Source organism: Salmo trutta, chromosome 31 (genome assembly GCF_901001165.1).
Source record: "Salmo trutta chromosome 31, fSalTru1.1, whole genome shotgun sequence".
Taxonomy (NCBI): Eukaryota; Metazoa; Chordata; class Actinopteri; order Salmoniformes; family Salmonidae; genus Salmo; species Salmo trutta.
Genome location: NC_042987.1, coordinates 10,857,399 through 10,869,610, shown reverse-complemented (window position 1 = coordinate 10,869,610; position 12,212 = coordinate 10,857,399).

Genomic DNA, 12,212 nt, shown 5'->3' with positions numbered 1-12,212 from the left:
CATGGAATCATGAAGTAAGGAAAAAAAGTGTTAAACAAATTAAAATATATTTTAGATTTGAGATTCTTCAAAGTAGCCAACCTTTGCCTTGATGACAGCCTGGAATGCATTTCAATTAACAGGTGTGCCTTGTTAAAAGTTAATTTGTGGAATTTCTTTCCTTCTTAATGCGTTTGAGCCAATCAATTGTGTTGTGACAACGTACGTTGGTATCAGTGGCGACCCGTCATTCAGGGCACCTGTTTTGAGCCCCACATTTTTAGCAAAAAGAAATAAATATATATATATATACAGTTGAAGTTGGAAGTTTACATACACCACCTTACCCAAATACATTTAAATTACGTTTTTCACAATTCCTGATATTTAATCCTAGTAAAAATTCCCTGTCTTAGGTCAGTTAGGATAACCACTATTTTAAGAATGTGAAATGTCAGAATAATTGTAGAGAGAATGATTTATTTCAACTTTTATTTCTTTCATCACATTCCCAGTGGGTCAGAAGTTTACATACACTCAATTAGTATTTGGTAGCATTGCCTTTCAATTGTTTAATTAACTTGGGTCAAACGTTTTGGGTAGCCTTCCACAAGCTTCCCACAATAAGTTGGGTGAATTTTGGCCCATTCCTCCTGACAGAGCTGGTGTAACTGAGTCAGGTTTGTAGGCCTCCTTGCTTACACACGCTTTTTCAGTTCTGCCCACAAATTTTCTATAGGATTGAAGTCAGGGCTTTGTGATGGCCACTCCAATACCTTGACTTTGTTGTCCTTAAGCCATTTTGCCACAACTTTGGAAGTATGCTTGGGGTCATTGTCCATTTGGAAGACCCATTTGAGACCTAGCTTTAACTTCCTGACTGATGTCTTGAGATGTTGCTTCAATATATCCAAATTATTTTCCTCCCTCATGATGCCATCTATTTTGTGACGTGCACCAGTCCCTCCTGTAGCAAAGCACCCCCACAACAGGATGCTGCCACCCCCATGCTTCACGGTTGGGATGGTGTTCTTCGGCTTGCAAGCCTCCCCCTTTTTCCTCCAAACATAATGATGGTCATTATGGCCAAACAGTTCTATTTTTGTTTCATCAGACCAGAGGACATTTCTCCAAAAAGTACAATCTTTGTCCCCATGTGCAGTTGCAAAGCTTTGAAGCAGTGGCTTCTTCCTTGCTGAGCGGCCTTTCAGGTTATGTCGATATAGGACTTGTTTTGCTGTGGCTATAGATACTTTTGTACCTGTTTCCTCCATCATCTTCACAAGCTCCTTTGCTGTTGTTCTGGGATTGATTTGCACTTTTTGCACCAAAGCACGTTTATCTCTAAGAGACAGAACGCGTCTCCTTCCTGAACGGTATGAAGGCTGCGTGGTCCCATGGTGTTTATACTTGCGTACTATTGTTTGTACAGATGAACGTGGTACCTTCAGGCATTTGGACATTTCTCCCAAGGATGAACCAGACTTGTGGAAGTCTACATTTTTTTTCCTGAGGTCTTGGCTGATTTCTTTTGATTTCCCCATGATGTCAAGCAAAGAGGCACTGAGTTTAAAGGTAGGCCTTGAAATACATCCACAGGTACACCTCCAATTAACTCAAATTATGTCAATTAGCCTATCAGAAGCTTCTAAAGCCATGACATAATTTTCTGGAATTTTCCAAGCTGTTTAAAGGCACAGTCAACTTAGCAAATGTAAACTTCCGACACACTGGAATTGTGATACAGTGAATTATCAGTGAAATTCTCTGGCTGTAAGCAATTGTTGGAAAAATGATTTGTGTCATGCACAAAGTAGATGTCCTAACCGACTTGGCAAAACTATAGTTTGTTAACAAGAAATTTGTGGAGTGGTTGAAAAACAAGTTTTAATTACTCCAACTTAAGTGTATGTAAACTTCCGACTTCAACTGTATATATTGTAGATATATATACACTTCAAAAGTTTGGGGTCACTTACAAATGTCCTTGTTTTTGAAAGAAAAGCAAATTTTTTGTCAATTAAAATAACATCAAATTGATCAGAAATACAGTGTACACATTGTTAATTTTGTAAATGACTATTGTAGCTGGAAACGGCTGATTTTTTTAATGGAATATCTGCATAGGCGTACAGAGGCTCATTATCAGTAACCATCACTCCTGTGTTCCAATGGCACGTTGTTTTAGCTAATCTAAGTTTGTCATTTTAAAAGGCTAATTGATCATTAGAAAACCCTTTTACAATTATGTTAGCACACCTGAAAACTGTTGTCTTGATTAAAGAAGCAATAAAAATGGCCTTCTTTAGACTAGTTGAGTATCTGGAGCATCAGCATTTGTGGGTTCGATTACAGGCTCAAAATGGCCAGAAACAAAGACTTTCTCCTGAAACTCGTAAGTCTATTCTTGTTCTGAGAAATGAAGGCTATTCCAGATTACCTGGCCTCCACAATCGCCCAACCTCAACCCAATTGAGATGGTTTGGGATGAGTTGGACCGCAGAGTGAAGGAAAAGCAGCCAACAAGTGCTCAGCATATGTGGGAACTCCTTCAAGACTGTTGGAAAAGCATTCCAGATGAAGCTGGTTGAGAGAATGCCAAGAGTGTGCAAAGCTGTCGTCAATGCAAAGGGTGGCTACTTTGAAGAATCTCAAATATAAAATATATTTGGATTTGTTTAACACTTTGTTGGTTACTACATGATTCCATATGTGTTATTTCATAGTTTTGATGTCTTCACTATTATTCCACAATGTAGAAAATAGTAAAAATGAAGAAAAACCCTTGAATGAGTAGGTGTCCAAACTTTTGACTGGTACTGTGTGTATTGTATATACAGTATATACCCAATGCATTGGGAAAGTATTCAGACACCTTGACTTTTTCAAAATGTTGTTAAGTTACAGCCTTATTCTAAAATGTCAATCTACACTCAATACACATCAACGACAAAGCAAAATCAGGTGTTTAGAAATGTTTTCAAATGTATTAAAAATAAAAACATAAATACCATATTTACGTAAGTATTCAGTATGGCGACTTAAAATTGAGCTCAGGGGCATCCTGTTCCCATTGATCGTCCTTGAGATGTTTCTACAACTTGATTGGATACAGCTTGTTTTGAAATCAGCACAGCTTTTTTATGTTGTCAAATGTCACCCATAATGTGTCTTTCTAATGTAAAAAAATGAAGGTTGTATTTAAATAAGCTATTGCTCTTCATGTATCAATGACCACATCTTAAACACAAAACCGATTTAATTGATAACAAAAACACGACAAAGTAATTCTGTAAGAGCTCGACAAATATGTAAAAATAAATAAACTTTTGTATGCGTGTTTGGAGAGCTAAAAGCTGTAGCCAGAAATGAGTGTCATGGTACAGTATGTTAATCATCCATGAGTTGATTATTTGCCAGAGCCTCCCATTAGGATGAGCAGGTAGAGGAATATTACATTTACATTTTAGTCATTTAGCAGACGCTCTTATCCAGAGCGACTTACAGTAGTGAATGCATACATTTCATAATTTTTTTTTCTCCGTGTGTAGACCTACACAAAGTAGCAAGCTAGTGTGCAGGAAAATGTTTATGTGGTGCTTCGCAAGAGTCCAGTCCCAGTCCCAGTCCAGTTGTGGAACTATGTGTGTTGGCCGAGCCAAATAAATTATTAAATAAATAAACAAATCATAGTCTTTTGTCGCTTATTACTGTTAGCTAATTAATGACGCTTGAAGAACTGTTGTATAAAAGCAGTATCACACTCGAGGTCGTGCTGTTATACTGAATATTATTCTCTTCGGCACTCGGCCTGCAGCCTCGTACCTACGACCGAATCCCAGCCATGCTGATGTTCAGCACTCCCCCGTGTGATATTACTTAACTGACATACGTTCCTCACATTATCTAGCTACATTAGGGAGGACTATAAATAAAAAGTCAAAGATGGTCCAAATCTTTGAGTCATCTAACAAAACCATGAATGAAGATGGAATGGATGACACATATCCTGGCATGGATCATATATCAAACGCAGAATTGAAAGGTAATGTTAATTTGTTTATACCCGTCTACCTTTCTCCTTAGCAAGCTAATTTTAGCTAACGTTCATTTGAATTGGAAAATTGGCATACCTAGTAAGCATGCTAATTTTACCTAAATAACGTTGACTGTTAGCAGTTAATAACTGCACGAACGGCCATTCGTTGAAAACACTTGAACTTTGGTTAGATTGGTAGTGCTTTATTGCCAGAAATAGTATTAATAAGGTGTAAATGTGCCCTAATGACTGACCATCGGATATCCAGCTTCACCGTCTTTGGCGCCCCCTCCACTGACAATAGAAAATAAATAGAAAGGGCGCCAAAAACGGCGAAGCTAAATTATCGACGTGTCAGTCATTATCTACAATCTTAGCTAGGCAAGCAAAGATTAACGTAACAAAGATTTTCAATATGGGTGACAATTTAGCGTTAACGTTAGTTTCATTAGCTTGCACTATCTTTTGGTTCAAAGTAATTAACGTCAACGTTAATGATATACTGGTAGTCTAATTTTGATAGCTAACATTAGCTAGCTTGGTAAATCATTCCTGCATTAACTGGAAAGGGAAGACAGTATGCTAATGTCTCATAACCTATATCAACCTGACACTTTGTGTCTATAAACTATGTATTAGTTGCTAATTACTTAACTATTTACAAGTGGTTAAATGTGTTTTTCAGCTGCTAATATCAGTGCAGACATGCTTCCCAGTCTCTCTAAGGAGGATTTACGTGATCTCTTTCCCGGACCAGAGCACTTCTTCTTCAGGAGAACCATTTGGCGACTTACTCATGGTGAAAATGAGGTAATGTTAGATTTTGACATTTGGGAGACATTTAATCTAACCATGCAGGCAGTGTTTCCTGTTATCAAAGAAGCATTTCCTGGCCAGCATTACAATACATGTATCTAAAGATGTAGTTGTTTTGGTCTTTGCTACATTGTGGTGTTCTTTGCCTTTATAATTACCATTGAATAAATGTATGTCTTATACAGGGTCAAGAATCAGACCTGTGTAGAACAGTCACCTCCTCTGGGACCTATGATTTCAGCCCCACTCCCACCCCCTTTCCCTCCTCCTCCTCCACCCCGTTCCACTCTCCACTGCCCCCCCATCCCCCCACCCCTCTCATTTTACATTTTACATCTCCAAACCCAAGAGACCAACATGGTGCCACCAGAACTGTACAGCTTGTCAGCCCACAGTATGTCATATACACAGACACAGAGTTGGAGCAATCAAGAATCACCTTTTTTGAAAAACAGCGTGCTGGACAAGAAGGAGACTATATCCTTTCCAAAGATCTTCGCTGTTGATTAATCAGGAATACAGTAACAAGCATGATTTCCATTAAGAGAGCGGCAGGGGATGACTTCCAGTATCCATGCAGCCGTGAACTCATTGTAATGGTGAAGCGTCTCATAGACTACTACCCAATGCTGCGGGACAGATCTGCAACCAGTGGAGCTGAGTGGGTAAGTCACTACTCAGGTATTCAACACATGTTTCCAAACACAGCACTGTTGGATACCTGGCAACCAAAGTGCAAACATCTGACACTCAAAATAGGAGGGATGTGCTTCATCCAGATCAATCAGGGAAACGTGTCTGCTTGTATCGTTTCATTTCTGTGGAATATGTTTATGATGTACAGGATCAGGGCAGCAAATACATACTCCTCTGGATCCAGGGCATACTTCTGCCTGCCCATTACCAGCTGGCAGTCAATCACCAGGAGGGAAAAGGTGATGGAGGAAAGAAAGGGTTTAGGGTGCAATAGATGGAGGTATTCATTCTGGCTACAAGGCTGCATAAACAGAACGAGCCTAATAAAAGGAGATATAACACTGAGTGAGTTCTATATCAGTGAGAAGAGCAGGGCTCCCAGAGATCCATAGACTATCTGCAGCACATTGGAGTAGTAGAAACAGCAGAAGAAGCTGAACATGAGAAGGTCCACTGCCAGCACCAGCAGGATGCCATTACAAAGTGTGAAGTCCACTCGAGTCTGCAGACCAAAGAGAGGAGTGAGTAACTTGTATTTCTGAATTCCAAAGCGACCCTGGGCAATATGGTATTTGTTGTCCAATAAGCTAGGTCACCGGGGGTCAGCCTGACCACAAACTGATGTGGTATGGTCGATTTGGAATTAAGCATAATATCATGTTTTTAGTGATTTGAAAAAACAGTCTGACCTGGGCTGAGAAGATGATGATGGTGAAGGAGATGACCACTGTTGCTCCCATGGCGATGACTACAGCAGTGGTGTCGTGGAATGAGGCCACAGTGCTGACCATGTAGGAAAGGCTGAGAGCGACCACTGACTAGAGGCAGTACGCACACCATAACACTTAAAATACCACTCACTCAATCCCAAATCTCACTTTATCCTATCATTGTGTTCAAGTGGTGATAGAATCAAAGCAAGATCAAAGACGGTTGTTCTCATTAGTCATGCAACTAAGTTCTAGGAGAATGTATTTGGCATTAGCCAATAGGGAACTGTGAATACAGTAAGATACACTTATAACCATCACCGGTAACTTCACTTTTTAAATAATGTGTATGAACACATCTAAAAAACAATTGTTTAGTTTATATCTGTAAGTGAACAGATAAACCTAGAGCTCAATTAAGTCTAACCCACACTTCAGTATTACTTAGTGACTTTGCATGGGCCAGTTTGTCAGTCGCTGGTCTAGCTAGTTGTGATGGGGTTGTGTTTATGTGTTTGTGCGTGCGTGCGTGTGACCTACCAGGTTCCAGGGATGGCTACTGCTAAATGAGCTGCAGCAGATGAGGCAGATGGCCACTGAAGCAAACAGGATGGAGGAGCTGAGGTAAATCAAATGTTATTTGTCACATGCGTCGTAAACAACTGGTGTGAACTTAACAGTACAATGCTTACTTACGGGTCCTTCCCAACAATGCAGAGATAGAAAATGGAGAAATAATAGAAAAATGGTCCATATGTTGCTCTGCACCACTGCCCCCACCATACCGGAGAAAGTGTACACACAATGCTGAAGGTCACCAGCAACTGCAGGGTCACAACACTGAACACTTGCACAGGTAGAAAGACAGGGTTACCATTAGCCCCTTGGGAGGGATACTTGGGAGGTAACCAAGAAACTTATGGCTCCAAGACCAAATCTGTCAAACATATCAGTATAAACCTTTCTGACAGCAGAAATGTTCAATTTTGCATTAACATTTTATTGTAATTGGCAGTAATGAGGAAAGACATTAATAATCCACCAGCATGACAGTTTCCCCTCTTTGCTATTGCAGAACAGGATAGTTACCTGGCTCTCCCACATGGTTACACTCTCCAGGTGGGAGGGGTTCGAAGTCCACCCATGCCTGTAGTGGGTACAGGACTGGGCGGTAGAGTAGGGCATTCTGAGCCTCTGTGGGTGTGGGGTAGTTCTGTGCATCTGTCATTCTGAGCGAGAGCGTAGTGTGAAGAGGAGTGGGTTGGAAGAGACTGATGTTTGGAGGAAAATATAGAGGGCTTAGATGATATCAAAAGGCCTGTGAGAAAAGAGATGTGAGATACTAGCCTGGGGGTTTCCACTGTCCACATGAGGAACCTGGAATTGAGTAAACCTTCATAAAGAAATGTAACAGTTACATGTCAGAACAATGATGCAACAATAACATCCTTGAATTTATGACCAAATCAGCATAATGTGTATGTTAATATTACCAAGGAATGTTTTGCATTAGTGTTCTCACTGAGACGTTGTTTTGTCTATAGATGTGTGTGAACGCAGATATTTCTCAGTAACTACAGTTCTCAATAACAGGAATCAGTAGGTCAAACCACTGGGATAAACTGAATTCAAAAATGTAAATATCTTTCCTTCTAAAATAAAATATTATAATTTGCATTTTATCTTTTACAAATGACAACTAAAAAACTAACCCCAAAAAGATGAAATCCCTTATTTTACTACAGCATTCATACACAATTAGATCATATGTTTGTGTTGCCCAATTTATTTCATTATTTTGTCCAAACTGGCACATCATCCGCTACCACCAGGAGATTTTTGACAACCCCAAAATTATGTCATCTTAGTTCTGTCATTGCAGTAGTGGACCAATTGGGAGATGACTTACCTTCTTTATACCTGGGTTTCACTTGTGCTGAACCTCAATTACCGCACTGTACTTCCTGTGAGGTTGAGTGATGATTTAGCGGCTAGCCTACACACAGACTGCTTTGCAGTTTGACTCAGACTGATAAACTGGAACTTCTACCTTCACCTTTAGCAGCCTGTGCCCTTTTGGGTTATTTCCAGAACTGAAATGTCACTGACAGTGATGGTGAACTAAGGCCTTGTTCACCCTGCAGGCCTTAATGCTCAAATCAATGTAGTTTTTCAAATCCATTTTGGACTACCGACTGTCCAAACAGCAAGTTACAAGTGACCAAATAGAATTTGTGTGTATTCAGACAGCTTTCATTTGCTGACAAGGCTACGCTTGTTGTCATAATAACGATGAGTGTGTGCAGTAGGGTAGGCTGACTGGTGGTGGTGCTCAGGGTTCACTCAGAAGTTATGTAGCAAGCTAAGGTGACAACAATACATGCCATGGACGTTCCCCAGTTGCTTTGAATGCTCAAAATCATAGGGTAAGAACACATTTAAAGCCTCAAAGGATAAGATGATCCAACTTTTAAAACAAGTCCTTTTTGGCTAGTCACAGCAGTCAACTAGCGAGCTAGTCACAGCAGTCAACTAGCGAGCTAGTCACAGCAGTCAACTAGCGAGCTAGCCACAGCAGTCAACTAGCGAGCTAGCCACAGCAATGAACTAGCTAGCTAGGTACTATAGCTGTTCAGCTTTCTAGCACATTCACTCATTTGTTTGTGAACAATTCAGACTTCAGGAAAAATAACAGATTTGAATCGGATATGAAAATATATTGGATTTGAATCACTGCCAATGTGAACACAGCTTAAGTGATAGATCATACAGTGCCTTCAGAAAGTACTCATACCCCTTGACCTATTCTACATTTTGTTGTTACAGTCTGAATAGTCTGGGAAAAAAATCTCACCCATCTACACACAATACCCCTTAATGATAAAGTGAAAACATGTTTTTAGACATTTTTGCAAATGTATTAAATTAAATAAAAAAATTCATTTACATAAGTATTCACACCCCTGAGTCTACTTTGTAGAAGCACCATTGGCAGCGATTACAGATGTGTGTCGTTCTGGTGACAGAGCATTCCACACCTGGATTGTGGAACATTTGCCTATTGCCTAAAATTCTTCAAGCTCTGTCAAATTGGTTGTTGATCATGGCTACACAACAATTCTTGCCATAGATTATCAAGTAGATTTAAGTCAAAACTCCAGTGTAGATTTGGCCTTCTGTTTTAGGTTATTGTCCTGCTGAAAGGTGAATTCATCTCCCAGTGTCTGGTGAAAAGGAGACTGAACCAGGCTTTTCTCAAGGGTTTTGCCTGTGTTTAGATGCATTTCGTTTATTTCCCTAGTCCTTAACGATTGTAAGAATACCCATATAACATGATGCAGCCACCAAAAAGTGAATTATTTAGCTTTTTTTTTTGTTGAAAACAGGATGCATGTTTTGGAGTATTTTTATTCTGTACAGGCTTCCTTTTCACTCACTGGAGTAACTACAATATTGATGATCCATCCTCTGTTATCTCCTATTACAGCCATTAAACTCTAACTGTTTTAAAGTCACCATTGGCCTCATGGTTAAATCCCTGAGCGGTTTCCTTCCTCTCCGGCAACTGAGTTAGGAAGGACACCTGTATCTTTATTGTGACTGGGTGTATTGATGCTTTTTTTTAAAACTCATCTACCAATAGGTGCCCTTCTTTGCGAGGATTTGGAAAACCTCCCTGGTCTTTGAGGTTGAATCTGTGTTTGGAACAATACAGATAATTGTATTTGTGGGGTATAGAGATGAGGTAATCATTCAAAAATACTTGTAAAGGAGAGCCACAGTCGGTGCAATGTGTGCAACAAAACATTTTGCTCAAAACATTGTTTTACCCTTTTTGTGTTTGCTTTACTGTTTTATACTTGGGATATCGCTTCTCACAAAGAATTTTTTATTTTTTTTAATCCCCAGAAGACGTCTTTAAAGTATTGAGTAACCAGTACCATATTTTTTAAATCCAATGAACGCAGGAAGGAATATAACATTTCACATGGTTGAAAAATAAATAATAGATATGCTAGTTTTCCATGTAGGCTAGTCATTTACAGTAGATAACTGTGAATCTGTCACAGCAGTCAGCATTGCCTATTTGGCAAAGACCATTAACAAACATGCCATAAAACAGTTATTAACAGTGCTCAAACACCTAAACAAGGACATTGACAAAACAGGGCACAAAAGTATATTTATTGTAAAAAATACATATAAAACCAACTTTGAGACATACAAAAGATTGGAGCTTAGAAACAGTAAAATGAACAGACAAAGACCAAGCCAGTTTGAATTGCAATACATATTTACACTTTAATAAATAAACGTAATTGTTCTATTATACTAAAGAGAAGGCAAATTGTCCATATCTTGGGATGCAGATATCGCTGTGGTGACCTTAAACATTCTCATTGAATATATCAGCATAACCGTCACAAAGCTCAGGGTCTAGGAGGCACAGAACCCTGTGATTAAACGCCAAGAATGCAATACATAGAAAATATCATCCTTGGAGAATAGCTATGCTGCCAACTAATGGCATTTGTAAAAATTGAGGTATTGCACCACGCAGTTAAAAAGGGAGAGTAGTAAAGTAACATTTGGGGCTTCAGATTGTTCAGATTTTTACTGACAACCCTCCCCCCCAGTACACAACAACATAACTATTCATCATATCACCACACAAAAAAAGTACATTTAGGTCTAATGATCAATTCCTCTTTTCACACACACACACACACATCCCCTCCCACTGTTTCAGATACATACTTTTGGCATAATAGTTTCTTTTTTGAAGTGGAAAGAGTAACATGCACAGGGATGCCAGGGCACGACAGGTCGTAGCACCTCAGAGTGCAGGATGTGGTGCAAGAACTCGGAGAGATCATCCAATAGGAATGCTGAACAGGACTGATCCTCATGCTGGTCTACAGCAGTCCGCCCGTGTTTTGATAAACTCACTGTAGCGTCACCACTGATCCCCAGACTAGACTACACCATAGAAGCCTGGAAAGACACAAACCTCTCACCAGGCAAAGGCAGCCAACACAGGCAACGGTAGCTTGTTTAACACATATGGTAATAATACAATGTCTAATAATCCTCTTATGGGGAAGGGTGGTGGGTTAATACAACAAAATCACCCCAACAGCTGTTCATTGCCTCCAGCGATGGGAATCATGGGATAGGCGAGGCAGATGCCTCATGGCGTAATCATGCCCTAAAATACATCATCCCTCACATTGACATGAATGCAGCCAGATGGCCAGACAAGTGCACAGGGGCCTGGTCCAACATTCCGGACTACACCCCAGACAGAGCGAGAGAGGCAGGGGAACGATGACCCACACACCACACCGCATGCCTTCAGCACGACAGGACGGGTTGGTCTCACTGAGAGGAGGGCCAAGTCATCGTAGCAGTATGTTTTTAATCACACCACTTTAGGAACAAAGTAGCACTATGGTCGTTCCACCTCAAAAAGCAGAGGAAAGAGGGTAGACATCAACCATCATAGATTGTTCTGAAATCATTTCTGTTAGAAACATAAGATTAGCATTCGTGCAACCTTATATTTTTGAAAGCTAATTGATTGCATCCAAATTGGGCATTTTAATTTACAGGATTCATATAATATTTATTCAATATAGTACCAAACATCCGAATTGGGCCACACTTTCTTCAAACAATGAGTTATACATGAGGAATCAAAAGGAATGGTCAAAAGCCAGACACTGACCCCCCCCCACCAGTCCCAACCCAACAAGTTTATACAGTGCCTTTGGAAAGTATTCAGACCCCTTGACTTTTTCTGCATTTTGTTAGGTTACAGCCTTATTCTAAAATGTATGATTTCCCCCCCCCCTCAATCTACACAACAATACCCATAATGACAAATCAAACATTTTTTGTGGTTGACATTTCTTAATTTATTACAAAAAAAACAACTGAAATATTCCACTGACTTAAGTATTCAGACCATT